Below are 20,339 nucleotides of genomic sequence, written 5' to 3' on the forward strand. Positions count from 1 at the left end.
CAATCAAAACAGCGACAGTTTTTAACTGTAGGAGTCATAACACAGCCTCGGGGGAGCTCAACACACAACAGGAACATGTTCAGGGACAGAGCCTGGCCCGGCTGGAGGCACCAGACGCACTGTGGAGGCGGCCAAGGTAAGATCAACCGTCTTGTGTGTAAGGAGTTTATATATAGCGTTACCTTCAGATATATTTGCTTTAAATAGTACCTGGCATTAGTGCATATAAACAGCTAGTGTGTATATGTGTAACTTGCTTAATTATGTAATTTAAGCTGTGATGAGCAGCAAAGTTTGGCAAGATCTGCAATTAAAGCACACCTAAGTCATCACATTATGCTACTGGTAAAATATGTAGTGGGTACACTTGGACCAACAGCCTCATAACACCAAGTTATCACACGTCGAGCCTGGCCTCAGGCCGGGCTCGGGGAGTAGAAGAACTCTTGAGACCCTCTCCAGGTAAGCTCCAGATAAGCTTCTTTCATGTCCAGTCTAGTCGTCAGTATCGAGGATTAAAATGTTTCTCGCGAAAGCAATAGGGAAAATTTTGCTAGTATTGTTAAAGATTCCTAGTTGACATTATCATGCAGGAAATTTAGAAAACAAGTCATTGTAGTCCTCGTCGATGCCACTAGTGTTAGAGTCTCTCAGGTAAACTCAGGTAAGTTATTACAAGTATACTGGTAATGAGTGGCTGAAGGTGATGTGTCTAATTAATAATAATAATCATACAGGTCAAGACTGTTAAGTGACAATTCCAGAAAAACATTTACCACAAAAACTTGAAATAATTATTCAAAACTCTGTGTCGGAAAGGTAAGGGAACAAGCAGGAGAAAGTGATAAAAAGCCATTACGACTATATAGTACTTGGAAGGGGTCAGGATAAGGATTTGGGATGGGACGGGGGGATGGAATAGCCCTCAACCAGACGGTTACTGATTGACCGCCGACTTGCATGAAGTGAGACCGTCGCTCTACCCTCCACCTCAAGTGGTTGGGCTCGTTGGGTCGGAAAACAAAGCAAGAGCTGATCGGACGCGAATATGCGAGGAAAAACTGAAGCTTGTGAACGAGGTCACTTAACAAAGCACTCAGTGAAGATTAAGTGCCACTTACATTCTAAGTACCTTATACTTTTAAAATATTGTGATATTAATTCCATTGTTTAGTGCTTTATGTGATATTAAGTTTATCTTTTCCTTCGAGTTGGTCGATGTTGGTGTAGTTTGCTGCTAATGTATAGCGGCTCATGAAAGCAAAGCAACGACCTTCAACACATGAAGGTCGTTGCTAGTGCAACCCGTCCTCTTAAAAATAACGTCACTTTTCGCTGGTATGCGCACTATGGCCAAATTTGGACGTAATTTAAAGAGAAATCGACTCGCAAAAGTGACGTACTGTACCGTTTTCTATTTGAGTCGTCCGGCTTACTCGACCAGCTTAAAAAAGGATTTTTTCCATAAACGTTTTTCATACCATTTTGAAACTTTATGAGAATTTCCTCCCCACTTAACCTCTCAGAAGACCCTTAACTTACTGTTGTTGAAAAAAAATCTCAAATTTATAATAGTTTTTTTTTTCATTTTCAAATTACGTCCATATTTGGCCATACGGGAAAACGGCAAAAAGCGACGTTCTTTTTAAGAGGACAGGTTGTAGAATTAGTTTTTTCTGGTGGTGTTGTTCACTGTTGGTGTTGGTCACTGTTGGTGTTGGTCACTGTTGGTGTTGTTCACTGTTGGTGTTGTTCACTGGTGGTGTTGGTCACTGTTGGTGTTGGTCACTGTTGGTGTTGGTCACTGTTGGTGTTGTTCACTGTTGGTGTTGTTCACTGTTGGTGTTGGTCACTGTTGGTGTTGGTCACTGTTGGTGTTGGTCACTGTTGGTGTTGTTCACTGTTGGTGTTGTTCACTGTTGGTGTTGGTCACTGTTGGTGTTGTTCACTGTTGGTTTTGGTCACTGTTGGTGTTGTTCACTGTTGGTGTTGTTCACTGTTGGTGTTGGTCACTGTTGGAGTTGGTCACTGTTGGTGTTGGTCACTGTTGGTGTTGTTCACTGTTGGTGTTGGTCACTGTTGGTGTTGGTCACTGTTGGTGTTGTTCACTGTTGGTGTTGGTCACTGTTGGTGTTGTTACCTGGTGGTTTTGTTCACTGTTGGTGTTGTTCACTGTTGGTGTTGGTCACTGTTGGTGTTGGTCACTGTTGGTGTTGTTCACTGTTGGTGTTGGTCACTGTTGGTGTTGTTACCTGGTGGTTTTGTTCACTGTTGGTGTTGTTCACTGTTGGTGTTGTTCACTGTTGGTGTTGTTCACTGTTGGTGTTGTTCACTGTTGGTGTTGGTCACTGTTGGTGTTGGTCACTGTTGGTGTTGTTCACTGTTGGTGTTGTTCCCTGGTGGTGGTGTTCACTGTTGGTGTTGTTCCCTGTTGGTGTTGTTCCCTGGTGGTTTTGTTCACTGTTGGTGTTGGTCACTGGTGGTGTTGGTCACTGTTGGTGTTGTTCCCTGGTGGTTTTGTTCACTGTTGGTGTTGTTCCCTGTTGGAGTTGGTCACTGTTGATGTTGGTCACTGTTGGTGTTGGTTACTGTTGGTGTTGTTCACTGTTGGTGTTGGTCACTGTTGGTGTTGTTCACTGTTGGTGTTGGTCACTGTTGGTGTTGGTCACTGTTGGTGTTGGTCACTGTTGGTGTTGTTCCCTGGTGGTTTTGTTCACTGTTGGTGTTGGTCACTGGTGGTGTTGGTCACTGTTGGTGTTGGTCACTGTTAGTGTTGTTCACTGTTGGTGTTGGTCACTTTTGGTGTTGGTCACTGTTGGTGTTGGTCACTGTTGGTGTTGTTCCTTGATGGTTTTGTTCACTGTTGGTGTTGGTCACTGGTGGTGTTGGTCACTGTTGGTGTTGGTCACTGTTAGTGTTGTTCACTGTTGGTGTTGGTCACTGTTGGTGTTGGTCACTGTTGGTGTTGTTCACTGTTAGTGTTGTTCCCTGTTGGTGTTGGTCACTGTTGGTGTTATTCACTGTTGGTGTTGTTCCCTGTTGGAGTTGGTCACTGTTGGTGTTGTTCCCTGTTGGTGTTGTTCACTGTTGGTGTTGGTCACTGTTGGTGTTGGTCACTGTTGGTGTTGGTCACTGTTGGTGTTGGTCACTGTTGGTGCTGTTCCCTGGTGGTTTTGTTCACTGTTGGTGTTGTTCCCTGTTGGAGTTGGTCACTGTTGGTGTTGGTCACTGTTGGTGTTAGTCACTGTTGGTGTTGTTCCCTGGTGGTGTTGTTCACTGTTGGTGTTGTTCCCTGTTGGAGTTGGTCACTGTTGGTGTTGTTCCCTGTTGGTGTTGTTCACTGTTGGTGTTGGTCACTGTTGGTGTTGTTCCCTGTTGGTGTTGTTCACTGTTGGTGTTGTTCCCTGTTGGTGTTGGTCACTGTTGGTGTTATTCAATGTTGGTGTTGTTCCCTGTTGGAGTTGGTCACTGTTGGTGTTGTTCCCTGTTGGTGTTGGTCACTGTTGGTGTTGTTCCCTGTTGGTGTTGGTCACTGTTGGTGTTGTTCACTGTTGGTGTTGTTCACTGTTGGTGTTGGTCACTGTTGGTGTTGTTCCCTGTTGGTGTTGTTCACTGTTGATGTTGTTCACTGTTGGTGTTGTTCCCTGTTGGAGTTGGTCACTGTTGGTGTTGTTCACTGTTGGTGTTGTTCGCTGTTGGTGTTGGTCACTGTTGGTGTTCCCTGTTGGAGTTGGTCACTGTTGGTGTTGTTCGCTGTTGGAGTTGGTCACTGTTGGTGTTGTTCACTGTTGGTGTTGTTCACTGTTGGTGTTGTTCACTGTTGGTGTTGTTCCCTGTTGGTGTTGGTCACTGTTGGTGTTGTTCCCTGTTGGTGTTGTTCGCTGTTGGTGTTGTTCACTGTTGGTGTTGTTCCCTGTTGGTGTTGTTCACTGTTGGTGTTGTTCCCTGTTGGTGTTGTTCCCTGTTGGTGTTGGTCACTGTTGGTGTTGGTCACTGTTGGTGTTGTTCGCAGTTGGTATTGGTCACTGTTGGTGTTGTTCGCTGTTGGTGTTGTTCCCTGTTGGTGTTGTTCGCTGTTGGTGTTGTTTACTGTTGGTGTTGTTCCCTGTTGGTGTTGTTCGCTGTTGGTGTTGTTCACTGTTGGTGTTGTTCGCTGTTGGTGTTGTTCCCTGTTGGTGTTGTTCCCTGTTGGTGTTGTTCACTGTTGGTGTTGTTCACTGTTGGTGTTGTTCCCTGTTGGTGTTGTTCTCTGTTGGTGTTGTTCGCTGTTGGTGTTGTTCCCTGTTGGTGTTGTTCCCTGTTGGTGTTGTTCCCTGTTGGTGTTGTTCCCTGTTGGTGTTGGTCGCTGTTGGTGTTGGTCACTGTTGGTGTTGTTCGCAGTTGGTATTGGTCACTGTTGGTGTTGTTCGCTGTTGGTGTTGTTCGCAGTTGGTATTGGTCACTGTTGGTGTTGTTCGCTGTTGGTGTTGTTCCCTGTTGGTGTTGTTCGCTGTTGGTGTTGTTCACTGTTGGTGTTGTTCCCTGTTGGTGTTGTTCCCTGTTGGTGTTGTTCGTTGTTGGTGTTGTTCCCTGTTGGTGTTGTTCCCTGTTGGTGTTGGTCACTGTTGGTGTTGTTCCCTGTTGGTGTTGGTCACTGTTGGTGTTGTTTCCTGTTGGTGTTGGTCACTGTTGGTGTTGTTCGCTGTTGGTGTTGTTCCCTGTTGGTGTTGTTCCCTGTTGGAGTTGGTCACTGTTGGTGTTGGTCACTGTTGGTGTTGTTCCCTGTTGGTGTTGTTCCCTGTTGGAGTTGGTCACTGTTGGTGTTGTTCACTGGTGGTGTTGTTCCCTGTTGGTGTTGTTCACTGTTGGTGTTGTTCCCTGTTGGTGTTGGTCACTGTTGGTGATGGTCACTGTTGGTGTTGTTCGCTGTTGGTGTTGTTCACTGTTGGTGTTGTTCCCTGTTGGTGTTGTTCCCTGTTGGTGTTGTTCACTGTTGGTGTTGTTCCCTGTTGGTGTTGTTCTCTCTTGGTGTTGTTCGCTGTTGGTGTTGTTCACTGTTAGTGTTGTTCACTGTTGGTGTTGTTTGCTGTTGGTGTTGTTCACTGTTGGTGTTGTTCGCTGCTGGTGTTGTTCCCTGTTGGTGTTGTTCCCTGTTGGTGTTGTTCACTGTTGGTGTTGTTCACTGTTGGTGTTGTTCCCTGTTGGTGTTGGTCACTGTTGGTGTTGTTCCCTGTTGGTGTTGTTCGCTGTTGGTGTTGTTCACTGTTGGTGTTGTTCCCTGTTGGTGTTGTTCACTGTTGGTGTTGTTCCCTGTTGGTGTTGTTCCCTGTTGGTGTTGGTCACTGTTGGTGTTTGTCACTGTTGGTGTTGTTCGCAGTTGGTATTGGTCACTGTTGGTGTTGTTCCCTGTTGGTGTTGGTCACTGTTGGTGTTGTTCCCTGTTGGTGTTGGTCACTGTTGGTGTTGTTCCCTGTTGGTGTTGGTCACTGTTGGTGTTGTTTACTGTTGGTCTTGTTCACTGTTGGTGTTGGTCACTGTTGGTGTTGTTCACTGGTGGTGTTGTTCCCTGTTGGAGTTGGTCACTGTTGGTGTTGGTCACTGTTGGTGTTGTTCACTGTTGGTGTTGTTCACTGTTGGTGTTGGTCACTGTTGGTGTTGGTCACTGTTGGTGTTGGTCACTGTTGGTGTTGTTCACTGTTGGTGTTGTTCACTGTTGGTGTTGGTCACTGTTGGTGTTGTTCACTGTTGGTTTTGGTCACTGTTGGTGTTGTTCACTGTTGGTGTTGTTCACTGTTGGTGTTGGTCACTGTTGGAGTTGGTCACTGTTGGTGTTGGTCACTGTTGGTGTTGTTCACTGTTGGTGTTGGTCACTGTTGGTGTTGGTCACTGTTGGTGTTGTTCACTGTTGGTGTTGGTCACTGTTGGTGTTGTTACCTGGTGGTTTTGTTCACTGTTGGTGTTGTTCACTGTTGGTGTTGTTCACTGTTGGTGTTGGTCACTGTTGGTGTTGTTCCCTGGTGGTTTTGTTCACTGTTGGTGTTGTTCACTGTTGGTGTTGTTCACTGTTGGTGTTGTTCACTGTTGGTGTTGGTCACTGTTGGTGTTGGTCACTGTTGGTGTTGTTCACTGTTGGTGTTGTTCCCTGGTGGTGGTGTTCACTGTTGGTGTTGTTCCCTGTTGGTGTTGTTCCCTGGTGGTTTTGTTCACTGTTGGTGTTGGTCACTGGTGGTGTTGGTCACTGTTGGTGTTGTTCCCTGGTGGTTTTGTTCACTGTTGGTGTTGTTCCCTGTTGGAGTTGGTCACTGTTGATGTTGGTCACTGTTGGTGTTGGTTACTGTTGGTGTTGTTCACTGTTGGTGTTGGTCACTGTTGGTGTTGTTCACTGTTGGTGTTGGTCACTGTTGGTGTTGGTCACTGTTGGTGTTGGTCACTGTTGGTGTTGTTCCCTGGTGGTTTTGTTCACTGTTGGTGTTGGTCACTGGTGGTGTTGGTCACTGTTGGTGTTGGTCACTGTTAGTGTTGTTCACTGTTGGTGTTGGTCACTGTTGGTGTTGGTCACTGTTGGTGTTGGTCACTGTTGGTGTTGTTCCTTGATGGTTTTGTTCACTGTTGGTGTTGGTCACTGGTGGTGTTGGTCACTGTTGGTGTTGGTCACTGTTAGTGTTGTTCACTGTTGGTGTTGGTCACTGTTGGTGTTGGTCACTGTTGGTGTTGTTCACTGTTAGTGTTGTTCCCTGTTGGTGTTGGTCACTGTTGGTGTTATTCACTGTTGGTGTTGTTCCCTGTTGGAGTTGGTCACTGTTGGTGTTGTTCCCTGTTGGTGTTGTTCACTGTTGGTGTTGGTCACTGTTGGTGTTGGTCACTGTTGGTGTTGGTCACTGTTGGTGTTGGTCACTGTTGGTGCTGTTCCCTGGTGGTTTTGTTCACTGTTGGTGTTGTTCCCTGTTGGAGTTGGTCACTGTTGGTGTTGGTCACTGTTGGTGTTAGTCACTGTTGGTGTTGTTCCCTGGTGGTGTTGTTCACTGTTGGTGTTGTTCCCTGTTGGAGTTGGTCACTGTTGGTGTTGTTCCCTGTTGGTGTTGTTCACTGTTGGTGTTGGTCACTGTTGGTGTTGTTCCCTGTTGGTGTTGTTCACTGTTGGTGTTGTTCCCTGTTGGTGTTGGTCACTGTTGGTGTTATTCAATGTTGGTGTTGTTCCCTGTTGGAGTTGGTCACTGTTGGTGTTGTTCCCTGTTGGTGTTGGTCACTGTTGGTGTTGTTCCCTGTTGGTGTTGGTCACTGTTGGTGTTGTTCACTGTTGGTGTTGTTCACTGTTGGTGTTGGTCACTGTTGGTGTTGTTCCCTGTTGGTGTTGTTCACTGTTGATGTTGTTCACTGTTGGTGTTGTTCCCTGTTGGAGTTGGTCACTGTTGGTGTTGTTCACTGTTGGTGTTGTTCGCTGTTGGTGTTGGTCACTGTTGGTGTTCCCTGTTGGAGTTGGTCACTGTTGGTGTTGTTCGCTGTTGGAGTTGGTCACTGTTGGTGTTGTTCACTGTTGGTGTTGTTCACTGTTGGTGTTGTTCACTGTTGGTGTTGTTCCCTGTTGGTGTTGGTCACTGTTGGTGTTGTTCCCTGTTGGTGTTGTTCGCTGTTGGTGTTGTTCACTGTTGGTGTTGTTCCCTGTTGGTGTTGTTCACTGTTGGTGTTGTTCCCTGTTGGTGTTGTTCCCTGTTGGTGTTGGTCACTGTTGGTGTTGGTCACTGTTGGTGTTGTTCGCAGTTGGTATTGGTCACTGTTGGTGTTGTTCGCTGTTGGTGTTGTTCCCTGTTGGTGTTGTTCGCTGTTGGTGTTGTTTACTGTTGGTGTTGTTCCCTGTTGGTGTTGTTCGCTGTTGGTGTTGTTCACTGTTGGTGTTGTTCGCTGTTGGTGTTGTTCCCTGTTGGTGTTGTTCCCTGTTGGTGTTGTTCACTGTTGGTGTTGTTCACTGTTGGTGTTGTTCCCTGTTGGTGTTGTTCTCTGTTGGTGTTGTTCGCTGTTGGTGTTGTTCCCTGTTGGTGTTGTTCCCTGTTGGTGTTGTTCCCTGTTGGTGTTGTTCCCTGTTGGTGTTGGTCGCTGTTGGTGTTGGTCACTGTTGGTGTTGTTCGCAGTTGGTATTGGTCACTGTTGGTGTTGTTCGCTGTTGGTGTTGTTCGCAGTTGGTATTGGTCACTGTTGGTGTTGTTCGCTGTTGGTGTTGTTCCCTGTTGGTGTTGTTCGCTGTTGGTGTTGTTCACTGTTGGTGTTGTTCCCTGTTGGTGTTGTTCCCTGTTGGTGTTGTTCGTTGTTGGTGTTGTTCCCTGTTGGTGTTGTTCCCTGTTGGTGTTGGTCACTGTTGGTGTTGTTCCCTGTTGGTGTTGGTCACTGTTGGTGTTGTTTCCTGTTGGTGTTGGTCACTGTTGGTGTTGTTCGCTGTTGGTGTTGTTCCCTGTTGGTGTTGTTCCCTGTTGGAGTTGGTCACTGTTGGTGTTGGTCACTGTTGGTGTTGTTCCCTGTTGGTGTTGTTCCCTGTTGGAGTTGGTCACTGTTGGTGTTGTTCACTGGTGGTGTTGTTCCCTGTTGGTGTTGTTCACTGTTGGTGTTGTTCCCTGTTGGTGTTGGTCACTGTTGGTGATGGTCACTGTTGGTGTTGTTCGCTGTTGGTGTTGTTCACTGTTGGTGTTGTTCCCTGTTGGTGTTGTTCCCTGTTGGTGTTGTTCACTGTTGGTGTTGTTCCCTGTTGGTGTTGTTCTCTCTTGGTGTTGTTCGCTGTTGGTGTTGTTCACTGTTAGTGTTGTTCACTGTTGGTGTTGTTTGCTGTTGGTGTTGTTCACTGTTGGTGTTGTTCGCTGCTGGTGTTGTTCCCTGTTGGTGTTGTTCCCTGTTGGTGTTGTTCACTGTTGGTGTTGTTCACTGTTGGTGTTGTTCCCTGTTGGTGTTGGTCACTGTTGGTGTTGTTCCCTGTTGGTGTTGTTCGCTGTTGGTGTTGTTCACTGTTGGTGTTGTTCCCTGTTGGTGTTGTTCACTGTTGGTGTTGTTCCCTGTTGGTGTTGTTCCCTGTTGGTGTTGGTCACTGTTGGTGTTTGTCACTGTTGGTGTTGTTCGCAGTTGGTATTGGTCACTGTTGGTGTTGTTCCCTGTTGGTGTTGGTCACTGTTGGTGTTGTTCCCTGTTGGTGTTGGTCACTGTTGGTGTTGTTCCCTGTTGGTGTTGGTCACTGTTGGTGTTGTTTACTGTTGGTCTTGTTCACTGTTGGTGTTGGTCACTGTTGGTGTTGTTCACTGGTGGTGTTGTTCCCTGTTGGAGTTGGTCACTGTTGGTGTTGGTCACTGTTGGTGTTGGTCACTGTTGGTGTTGTTCCCTGTTGGAGTTGGTCACTGTTGGTTTTGTTCACTGGTGGTGTTGTTCCCTGTTGGTGTTGTTCACTGTTGGTGTTGTTCCCTGTTGGTGTTGGTCACTGTTGGTGATGGTCACTGTTGGTGTTGTTCGCTGTTGGTGTTGTTCACTGTTGGTGTTGTTCCCTGTTGGTGTTGTTCCCTGTTGGTGTTGTTCACTGTTGGTGTTGTTCCCTGTTGGTGTTGTTCTATGTTGGTGTTGTTCACTGTTGGTGTTGTTCACTGTTGGTGTTGTTCCCTGTTGGTGTTGTTCGCTGTTGGTGTTGTTCACTGTTGGTGTTGTTCGCTGTTGGTGTTGTTCCCTGTTGGTGTTGTTCCCTGTTGGTGTTGTTCACTGTTGGTGTTGTTCACTGTTGGTGTTGTTCCCTGTTGGTGTTGGTCACTGTTGGTGTTGTTCCCTGTTGGTGTTGTTCGCTGTTGGTGTTGTTCACTGTTGGTGTTGTTCCCTGTTGGTGTTGTTCACTGTTGGTGTTGTTCCCTGTTGGTGTTGTTCCCTGTTGGTGTTGGTCACTGTTGGTGTTGGTCACTGTTGGTGTTGTTCGCAGTTGGTATTGGTCACTGTTGGTGTTGTTCGCTGTTGGTGTTGTTCCCTGTTGGTGTTGTTCGCTGTTGGTGTTGTTCACTGTTGGTGTTGTTCCCTGTTGGTGTTGTTCGCTGTTGGTGTTGTTCACTGTTGGTGTTGTTCGCTGTTGGTGTTGTTCCCTGTTGGTGTTGTTCCCTGTTGTTGTTGTTCACTGTTGGTGTTGTTCACTGTTGGTGTTGTTCCCTGTTGGTGTTGTTCTCTGTTGGTGTTGTTCGCTGTTGGTGTTGTTCCCTGTTGGTGTTGTTCCCTGTTGGTGTTGTTCCCTGTTGGTGTTGTTCCCTGTTGGTGTTGGTCACTGTTGGTGTTGGTCACTGTTGGTGTTGTTCGCAGTTGGTATTGGTCACTGTTGGTGTTGTTCGCTGTTGGTGTTGTTCCCTGTTGATGTTGTTCCCTGTTGGTGTTGGTCACTGTTGGTGTTGTTTGCTGTTGGTGTTGGTCACTGTTGGTGTTGTTCTCTGTTGGTGTTGTTCCCTGTTGGTGTTGTTCGTTGTTGGTGTTGTTCCCTGTTGGTGTTGTTCCCTGTTGGTGTTGGTCACTGTTGGTGTTGTTCCCTGTTGGTGTTGGTCACTGTTGGTGTTGTTCCCTGTTGGTGTTGGTCACTGTTGGTGTTGTTTACTGTTGGTCTTGTTCACTGTTGGTGTTGGTCACTGTTGGTGTTGTTCACTGGTGGTGTTGTTCCCTGTTGGAGTTGGTCACTGTTGGTGTTGGTCACTGTTGGTGTTGGTCACTGTTGGTGTTGTTCCCTGTTGGAGTTGGTCACTGTTGGTGTTGTTCACTGGTGGTGTTGTTCCCTGTTGGTGTTGTTCACTGTTGGTGTTGTTCCCTGTTGGTGTTGGTCACTGTTGGTGATGGTCACTGTTGGTGTTGTTCGCTGTTGGTGTTGTTCACTGTTGGTGTTGTTCCCTGTTGGTGTTGTTCCCTGTTGGTGTTGTTCACTGTTGGTGTTGTTCCCTGTTGGTGTTGTTCCCTGTTGGTGTTGGTCACTGTTGGTGTTGTTCCCTGTTGGTGTTGGTCACTGTTGGTGTTGTTCCCTGTTGGTGTTGGTCACTGTTGGTGTTGTTTACTGTTGGTCTTGTTCACTGTTGGTGTTGGTCACTGTTGGTGTTGTTCACTGGTGGTGTTGTTCCCTGTTGGAGTTGGTCACTGTTGGTGTTGGTCACTGTTGGTGTTGGTCACTGTTGGTGTTGTTCCCTGTTGGAGTTGGTCACTGTTGGTGTTGTTCACTGGTGGTGTTGTTCCCTGTTGGTGTTGTTCACTGTTGGTGTTGTTCCCTGTTGGTGTTGGTCACTGTTGGTGATGGTCACTGTTGGTGTTGTTCGCTGTTGGTGTTGTTCACTGTTGGTGTTGTTCCCTGTTGGTGTTGTTCCCTGTTGGTGTTGTTCACTGTTGGTGTTGTTCCCTGTAGGTGTTGTTCTCTGTTGGTGTTGTTCGCTGTTGGTGTTGTTCACTGTTGGTGTTGTTCACTGTTGGTGTTGTTTGCTGTTGGTGTTGTTCACTGTTGGTGTTGTTCGCTGCTGGTGTTGTTCCCTGTTGGTGTTGTTCCCTGTTGGTGTTGTTCACTGTTGGTGTTGTTCACTGTTGGTGTTGTTCCCTGTTGGTGTTGGTCACTGTTGGTGTTGTTCCCTGTTGGTGTTGTTCGCTGTTGGTGTTGTTCCCTGTTGGTGTTGTTCCCTGTTGGTGTTGTTACCTTAGGGTTGTTCGCTGTTGGTGTTGTTCACTGTTGGTGTTGTTCGCTGTTGGTGTTGTTCCCTGCTGGTGTTGTTCCCTGTTGGTGTTGTTCACTGTTGGTGTTGTTCACTGTTGGTGTTGTTCCCTGTTGGTGTTGTTCTCTGTTGGTGTTGTTCGCTGTTGGTGTTGTTCCCTGTTGGTGTTGTTCCCTGTTGGTGTTTTTCCCTGTTGGTGTTGTTCCCAGTTGGTGTTGTTCTCTGTTGGTGTTGTTCACTGTTGGTGTTGTTCGCTGTTGGTGTTGTTCACTGTTGGTGTTGTTCACTGTTGGTGTTGTTTGCTGTTGGTGTTGTTCACTGTTGGTGTTGTTCGCTGCTGGTGTTGTTCCCTGTTGGTGTTGTTCCCTGTTGGTGTTGTTCACTGTTGGTGTTGTTCACTGTTGGTGTTGTTCCCTGTTGGTGTTGGTCACTGTTGGTGTTGTTCCCTGTTGGTGTTGTTCGCTGTTGGTGTTGTTCCCTGTTGGTGTTGTTCCCTGTTGGTGTTGGTCACTGTTGTCGGAAAATCCGACACCATTTAATAATCATACCGATAATAGCTGTGTTGTAGAAACAAGTTACCCATAGAAAACGTAACTTGTAGTGGAATTACCGTCTAAAGAAAACGGGATATCATCACCACATACTATTATAATTCACCAGCTATTCTGCTGGGAATTATTCTTAAATACATTAGTCTTTGGACTTTACCATCATAAAAACATCTTATATAAATTAACTTAATTATCAATATTAAAGTAGAGTAAATGTGACCCTTCTATCACTTTCTGAAATCTGGACAAAGTAGGCCAGGCGTCAGTGGGGAAGGGGGGCAGCCATTGTTTATTGAGACCAGAGGTTCACACGGGAGCAAATTCGGCTCCTGTTAAATTTACTTGGACGTAGTGTTATGGAAACTAAAAGTGTACCATTATCAACACGCTGTCTACAAATTCAAGTTAAGTGTCTATCCGAAACCCATTATCTATCATTAGTGGCCATTAATGTCATTGGGTAGGGTTATCCGGTTAGATCACATGGAAGCCTCAAACTAAAGGTAATTAAGCCAGGTCCTCATGTTCCATGTACTGTTTTCTCTGATATACTTGTCATATATAGGATTCTGGCTTCACAGCTAGCGCACTTTTGACAGGTCAAGACGAGGATGCAAGATTATGTGCACCAGTTACTGGGTGATAGAAGCTACCTCAAAGAGGATAATTTGGTGTCTACACTCTAGTTATACCTGGTGGACTAGCCTGCTGTACTATAAGAGAAGGAACCTCATCAATGTATGTAGCTATTACTGTAATTTGATTGGCTGCATATGTGTAATATAAACCCCCCCTAATGTGTAGAGGATCGATTTGTGAGATTATGAGATTATTGCAGAAATACAGTCCACTTATCATTATACAAATTGCTATCGAAGTATATAAATTAACGTAAATATAAATTCATATAAATTAAATAAGTATAAATCTCACAGGTCGGTTCCCACATTATTTGGTCATCTTCGAACCGGATGACGGATTATTTGATCCTTTGAACCCACATTTGGTCATCTTAGTACCGGATGAACCAGTTAACCAGTGGATTCATTAAATATACTAGTGCAGTGTTATTTAAACAAGGCCAGCCAGTCAAAGACAGCGGCGAAGCCTCGAGGGAGCTCAGGAGCCTCCCTCAACTGAGTTCAGCCTCATCAGCGGTTTCATGCACACCCACAGATATTTGGTGGCGTGTTATTTCGTGAAATGACAGCGCTAATATTGAAGCCAGCCAATTAGTGACTGTGTCGCGAGATTGTTCACGGATTTCGTGGTGTTACATTTCGCGAGAGATTATCTACGAATTTTGTGGAGTTTATTTCGCGAGGTCACTAATAATATTTAATACTTCTAGATAATAATAGAAGTTTCATAGAAGCTAATTAAGAGGCTATTATCAATAATTGTGTATATTATTTCTCCAAAATAGAGAATTATTTAATATATATTGCACTAGTGATCACAGTATAATATTTACTAATTGCCAACCCACAACAGGGTAGGATATTAACCATTGACTAGTTGAACTATTATCGTTCATCCTAGTCCCATTATTACCATAGTCAGTTGTACTATATTGATCAACCTAACACCATTAATGAATGGTCCAGACCCTATTTTGGGTGTAATTTTTATCAACTCGAGTTGAGTTGTATATATAATAATTTACTTATGATCATTACACCTTTGAGTGATTAATTAGTGTCTCTACCATCCTAGGGTGATATAGAAGAGCTAACCTAAAGGTACTTCCAGTGACACTGGTTTATCACTCAAATCATTAGTGTGTATGATTGTATATATATAATGTGTATTAATTTTAAGTGCTAACCTCTAGTAGAGGTAGGATTATTGCCTAGTGAGTGCAGAATTTACCCTAGGCTACCAGCAGTGCTTGTTCAGTATTATGAGCAGCCCAAGTACTAGTCCCACAAGGCTTCACCAACGAGCCAGTATGGATAATGCAGGGAGAATGAAAAGAACCCTTGCAGGTCTTAAAGGCCACTTAACAAGACAGATCAAGAAATGTGAAGATTTGTCACAACAATCAACAGTTGATTATGCTGACCTGGAAAGCTATTATCAAGCAGCTGCAGGTAAATTTGAGCAAATCAAATGCCAAATAGCAACATATGTGGCTGAACTTGCCAACACCAATTTATCAGAAACAGAAATAGACGACATTATGGTTGATCTTGCGAATTATGAAGATCACACTCAGGCCACGTTACAGCCTTATGTCAAATTAATTGCCCAGAACAAGGCAACAGCAACAACAACAACAGTTGCATCTAATACGAGTCAAGCAGAAGCTCGACTCCCTCCAATTAATTTACCCACTTTCTCAGGAAAAGATGAGGAAGATTGGGACGAATTTTGGAACAAATTCGTTGACCTTGTAGACTCAAAACAATCTTTACCAAAGAGTAGTAAATTCTCTTATTTGCAAGGCCAATTATCAGGTGAGGCTAAAACAGTAGTATCCCATCTGAGATTAACTAATGACGGCTATGATCTGGCAGTAAAACTCCTCAAGGATAATTATGCTGATCCAGAAGTAAGAACATCACATTTAGTTCATGAGCTGTTGCATTTACCCCCACCGGAGGCTTCAGCTGATTCACTCCAAGTCTTCAAGCTGGAGGTAGAATCATTGATCAATGCCCTCAGCCTGACAGCAGATACAAACGGGGCTGAGTGGGTCTTGAAAATAATTGTCCAGGAGAAAATACCTAGGGACATATTGAGACAAATGAGTGCTCATTACAATAAAAGTATCTTATCCATGAATGAAATATCTGAAGGTTTAAAGTCAGTAGTTCATCAATTACGAACACATGACAAATTAAAACCACCAAGTAAACCCTCAGAAACCAATAATAGTAAACCACAGAGTACCAAAGGTACTCCAAATCAATCTAGACAATATAATTCAACACCAAAGTGGAACAGTAGCAGTGTGGGCGTATATGCAGTGGGACCCTCCAAGCCTATAGTTACTGTGTCACCCAAGAACGTGACACCAAAGGGTACTGGAAGCTATGGAACATGTTTGTTCTGCAATGAGAAACATTCAATATACCACTGCTCTAATTTTCCTGATAGTGAGGCCCGTGTTGAGCGACTCAAAGATTTGCAACATTGCACGAGGTGCCTCAGGAAACATAACATCAACGACTGTGATACCCAATTACACACCTGTAATAGGTGTAACAAAGGTCAGCACCATGCAGCATTGTGCAGAGACACCAAAACAACGTCTCCAAACCCCAAGGTGGAAGATAGCATTCCCACCACAGTACAGTACTGCAGGGTGCAACAAACAAAGAGTGTCCAATCGGCAAAGTCTAAAGGTAATACGACTTTGCCTACTGCCCAAATTACCATCCTGAATAAGAGGGCCAAGGTCCATACCCGTGGGTTGTTTGACCAAGGATCCCAGAGAACATATATCACTAAAAAGTTGGCAGATGAATTACAATTAAGGCCTGTAGCCCAGATGTCATTCAACATCTCAGGGTTTGTAACAGATGCAGGACCTCAAGTCTACCAGGTGGTACAACCATCAGTACGCTTAGGCAGGTACGTCTGTCGAGTACAAGCCATTGTGGTGGACAAAATACCAGTAGACCTACAAGTTCAAGGTCTGAGAGCAACAGCCAAATTCCTGAGAAATAGAGGAATAAAATTGGCAGATAATATTAAGTCTGATCACCTCACCGACTTCGGTCTCCTTGTAGGGACAGACTATTGCCATCGATTCATCGGTAGCCCTACTAAATATCAGGGTATAACCATGTTAAACTCTGCAGGAGGTAAATTACTCTCAGGCCCAGTATCAAGCCTGAGGAGACCTATGCCTGCAGATAAACAATACCAATAGAAATCTAAATTTGTCAGCTGATTATATTTCTCCAGTAGCATTATACTAAGGAGATTACAGCTGACTATAGTAACAGAGGTTGATGTTAGTATCATCATTTAAAGCTGAAGATGAGTTCATGAGGCCTCAGTGGCAAATCAGTGAACAGTAGCCTAAAACAGCTACAAGTCACTGCGACCAATGTCACTGAACCCACTGCAGTCTCAGAACCATACTTTACTTTAATGATGAGCTATTCAATCTTCTGAATCAATTAACTAAATTAAACCCCAATAAATCTGATGACTGATTTGATACATTTATTATTTAATCAAGATGTATTCCATGGGCCTCAGTGTTTATATATCAGTGACCAGTTACCTGAACAAACTTCAAGTTATATCTAATGTCACTGATCTCACTGCAGTCCCTGAATCATACTTGACTGTAGTACTTGATCACATCCAGTCTTCTGGGTTAAATAATATGTAATAAGGCTTGAATATTAGCCTTTCAAGAGTTGACAGGGAAATGAAATCGCATTAGACTTCTAACCCCTGCAACTCTAGTACGGGACATCCGTCCTGTACGAACAGACACACAAATGTGTGATTAATCTAATAATTCGAAGGAGGAGTATCGGTGTTCGTCTGTTCTAAAGAGGACTTCGACCCGTGAGCAGCCCCCTGGGGAATTATGTCGGAAAATCCGACACCATTTAATAATCATACCGATAATAGCTGTGTTGTAGAAACAAGTTACCCATAGAAAACGTAACTTGTAGTGGAATTACCGTCTAAAGAAAACGGGATATCATCACCACATACTATTATAATTCACCAGCTATTCTGCTGGGAATTATTCTTAAATACATTAGTCTTTGGACTTTACCATCATAAAAACATCTTATATAAATTAACTTAATTATCAATATTAAAGTAGAGTAAATGTGACCCTTCTATCACTTTCTGAAATCTGGACAAAGTAGGCCAGGCGTCAGTGGGGAAGGGGGGCAGCCATTGTTTATTGAGACCAGAGGCTCACACGGGAGCAAATTCGGCTCCTGTTAAATTTACTTGGACGTAGTGTTATGGAAACTAAAAGTGTACCATTATCAACACGCTGTCTACAAATTCAAGTTAAGTGTCTATCCGAAACCCATTATCTATCATTAGTGGCCATTAATGTCATTGGGTAGGGTTATCCGGTTAGATCACATGGAAGCCTCAAACTAAAGGTAATTAAGCCAGGTCCTCATGTTCCATGTACTGTTTTCTCTGATATACTTGTCATATATAGGATTCTGGCTTCACAGCTAGCGCACTTTTGACAGGTCAAGACGAGGATGCAAGATTATGTGCACCAGTTACTGGGTGATAGAAGCTACCTCAAAGAGGATAATTTGGTGTCTACACTCTAGTTATACCTGGTGGACTAGCCTGCTGTACTATAAGAGAAGGAACCTCATCAATGTATGTAGCTATTACTGTAATTTGATTGGCTGCATATGTGTAATATAAACCCCCCCTAATGTGTAGAGGATCGATTTGTGAGATTATGAGATTATTGCAGAAATACAGTCCACTTATCATTATACAAATTGCTATCGAAGTATATAAATTAACGTAAATATAAATTCATATAAATTAAATAAATATAAATCTCACAGGTCGGTTCCCACAACTGTTGGTGTTGTTCCCTGTTGGTGTTGTTCCCTGTTGGTGTTTTTCCCTGTTGGTGTTGTTCCCTGTTGGTGTTAGTCACTGTTGGTGTTGGTCACTGTTGGTGTTGTTCGCAGTTGGTATTGGTTACTGTTGGTGTTGTTCGCTGTTGGTGTTGTTCCCTGTTGATGTTGTTCCCTGTTGGTGTTGGTCACTGTTGGTGTTGGTCACTGTTGGTGTTGTTTGCTGTTGGTGTTGGTCACTGTTGGTGTTGTTCTCTGTTGGTGTTGTTCCCTGTTGGTGTTGTTCGTTGTTGGTGTTGTTCCCTGTTGGTGTTGTTCCCTGTTGGTGTTGTTCCCTGTTGGTGTTGGTCACTGTTGGTGTTGGTCACTGTTGGTGTTGTTCCCTGTTGGTGTTGTTCACTGATGGAGTTGGTCACTGTTAGTGTTGTTTGCTGTTGGTGTTGTTCACTGGTGGTGTTGTTCCCTGTTGGTGTTGGTCACTGTTGGTGTTGGTCACTGTTGGTGTTGTTTGCTGTTGGTGTTGGTCACTGTTGGTGTTGTTCGCAGTTGGTATTGGTCACTGTTGGTGTTGTTCCCTGTTGGTGTTGGTCACTGTTGGTGTTGGTCACTGTTGGTGTTGTTCGCTGTTGGTGTTGGTGACTGTTGGTGTTGTTCCCTGTTGGAGTTGGTCACTGTTGGTGATGGTCACTGTTTGTTGGATTTCTGGGGCTTGAACTCATATATATTAAATTATTTGATTATTGTATTTAAGATTATTGTATCGAAGGACCACCCACTTTTGAGAAAAGAGGGAAAACGAATAATAGTGATCATTAGATTGACACTATAGAACCAGTGTCTATGGATAATAATTAAATGAATAATCACTTGAAATTAATGAATGGACTGTATTATTAATTAATTAAAGTCAAAGCCTCAAATATCAACATTGGTGTGGTATTTCTAGAAGTTCATATATATCTAGGAACCAGTGTGGTTCGTCGATATTTCACTGTTGAGTTAGTAACATAGCAAATCTAAACTAAAATAAATTCAAAGATATGATACCTCAAATAATAAATATTAAAGATTATGAATTATTGAGCAACAGTAAGAGCAAACACATTAATTACCAAATCATAAATTCTGGCAATAAATTATTCACTGTAAAGATCCTATATGAATTATTTGGAAATCAGTAATAATCTTAGATAAATTTATACGAAATAGGTGTCTTAGCTGTAAGACGACTTCTGTAACTCCATTTCGTCATTCGTCCTCGTGGTCACAGGATCCCAATAAAGAAAGAACCCGAGGTGAATATCACGAATGAAGAGAAACAACTTGTCGACTCCTCGTATACACGCTGCAATCAGAGAAATTTAAGTAGCATTTGATTAGGCTACTATTTATTTCAAGTATTCATGAAAATTGAAATAAATGAAGAAATCAACTAACGTTGTGTATTTGGTATTCATTCGCCGTCACGACAGACTACCCACAAATATACAATCTAAAATGATGCATCAAACGAGAATGGTATACTTAACATGAGCGTATCAAATACTAAGGTCTGCCGAAACCGCGTCAGCCAGTCCCAGACGTCCACTGCTGTGTACGCGTAATTACGGGTTGTGGCTTCAATTGTTGACGCGTTATTAACTGGCAGGGCACTGTAGAACACGTGAATAGCCAATTGTCGACCATTGATTGAGTTACAACGTAATTCTTGTTAGAAAACTCTTCAGTCACTACCACTGTCTCGCCTCTCTTGTCGCCAGGAATGCCTCGTGTCTAATGGCGTCTCCGCCCTCCCTCAACCCGTCTCTCGCATTCACCTCAGAAATTACTGATCACGGATAATTCTTTTCCGCGTAATTATTGATGTAATACGCTAATGAGAATTGGGCTGCAATTATAGGGACTTAAATATTATCATATTCTCGTTTAATGGTGTTAAATGAGAAATGGAGAAGATGTTTATTCTCTCCATAGCATTCGTACGTAACAGATAAGCTGCTACTAGATAATAATTTCAGTTATTAACTCTCGGTTTTGGATAATTGGGAGTCATATTATCCGTAGGTAATTATTACACGGAATACTGATAATTTTAGAGAACCACATTCAATTCTCTAACATATTGGTGGTAAACGTGTCTAGATAGACATTATCTGACGCAATTTTGTTACTCCATGTCGTGAGAATTCTAGCACTAATGCGCAGATAAAATTGTTAATTTATGTTGACACTACCGTTAGTGAAATTAATAACTACTGTAGTTAGTATATAATAATGATGATGCATTATAATACAATAGTAGTTTGTTAGTGCAGGAAATTTCCAACACTGTTGGTATCGGTCACTGTTGGTGTTGGTCACGGTTGGTGTTGTTCCCTGTTGGAGTTGGTCACTGTTGGTGTTGTTCACTGGTGGTGTTGTTCGCTGCTGGTGTTGGTCACTGTTGGTGTTGGTCACTGGTGGTGTTGTTCGCTGCTGGTGTTGGTCACTGTTGGTGTTGTTCGCTGCTGGTGTTGGTCACTGTTGGTGTTGGTCACTGTTGGTGTTGTTCGCTGCTGGTGTTGGTCACTGTTGGTGTTGTTCACTGTTGG

General features: G+C 43.9%; 1 protein-coding gene across 1 annotated transcript in view; it reads left to right on the forward strand.

Annotated features, from left to right (window-relative positions):
• Positions 1–314: 314 nt before the first annotated feature.
• Positions 315–20,339, forward strand: part of LOC138365797 (C-type lectin-like) — a 202,881-nt gene continuing 182,856 nt past the window's right edge. The window contains exon 1 of the mRNA XM_069326251.1: positions 315–462. The gene's annotated coding sequence lies outside the window, so the exon portion shown is untranslated. The remainder of the gene's footprint in view (positions 463–20,339) is intronic.

This window comes from Procambarus clarkii, chromosome 18, assembly GCF_040958095.1.
Source record: "Procambarus clarkii isolate CNS0578487 chromosome 18, FALCON_Pclarkii_2.0, whole genome shotgun sequence".
Classification (NCBI taxonomy): domain Eukaryota; kingdom Metazoa; phylum Arthropoda; class Malacostraca; order Decapoda; family Cambaridae; genus Procambarus; species Procambarus clarkii.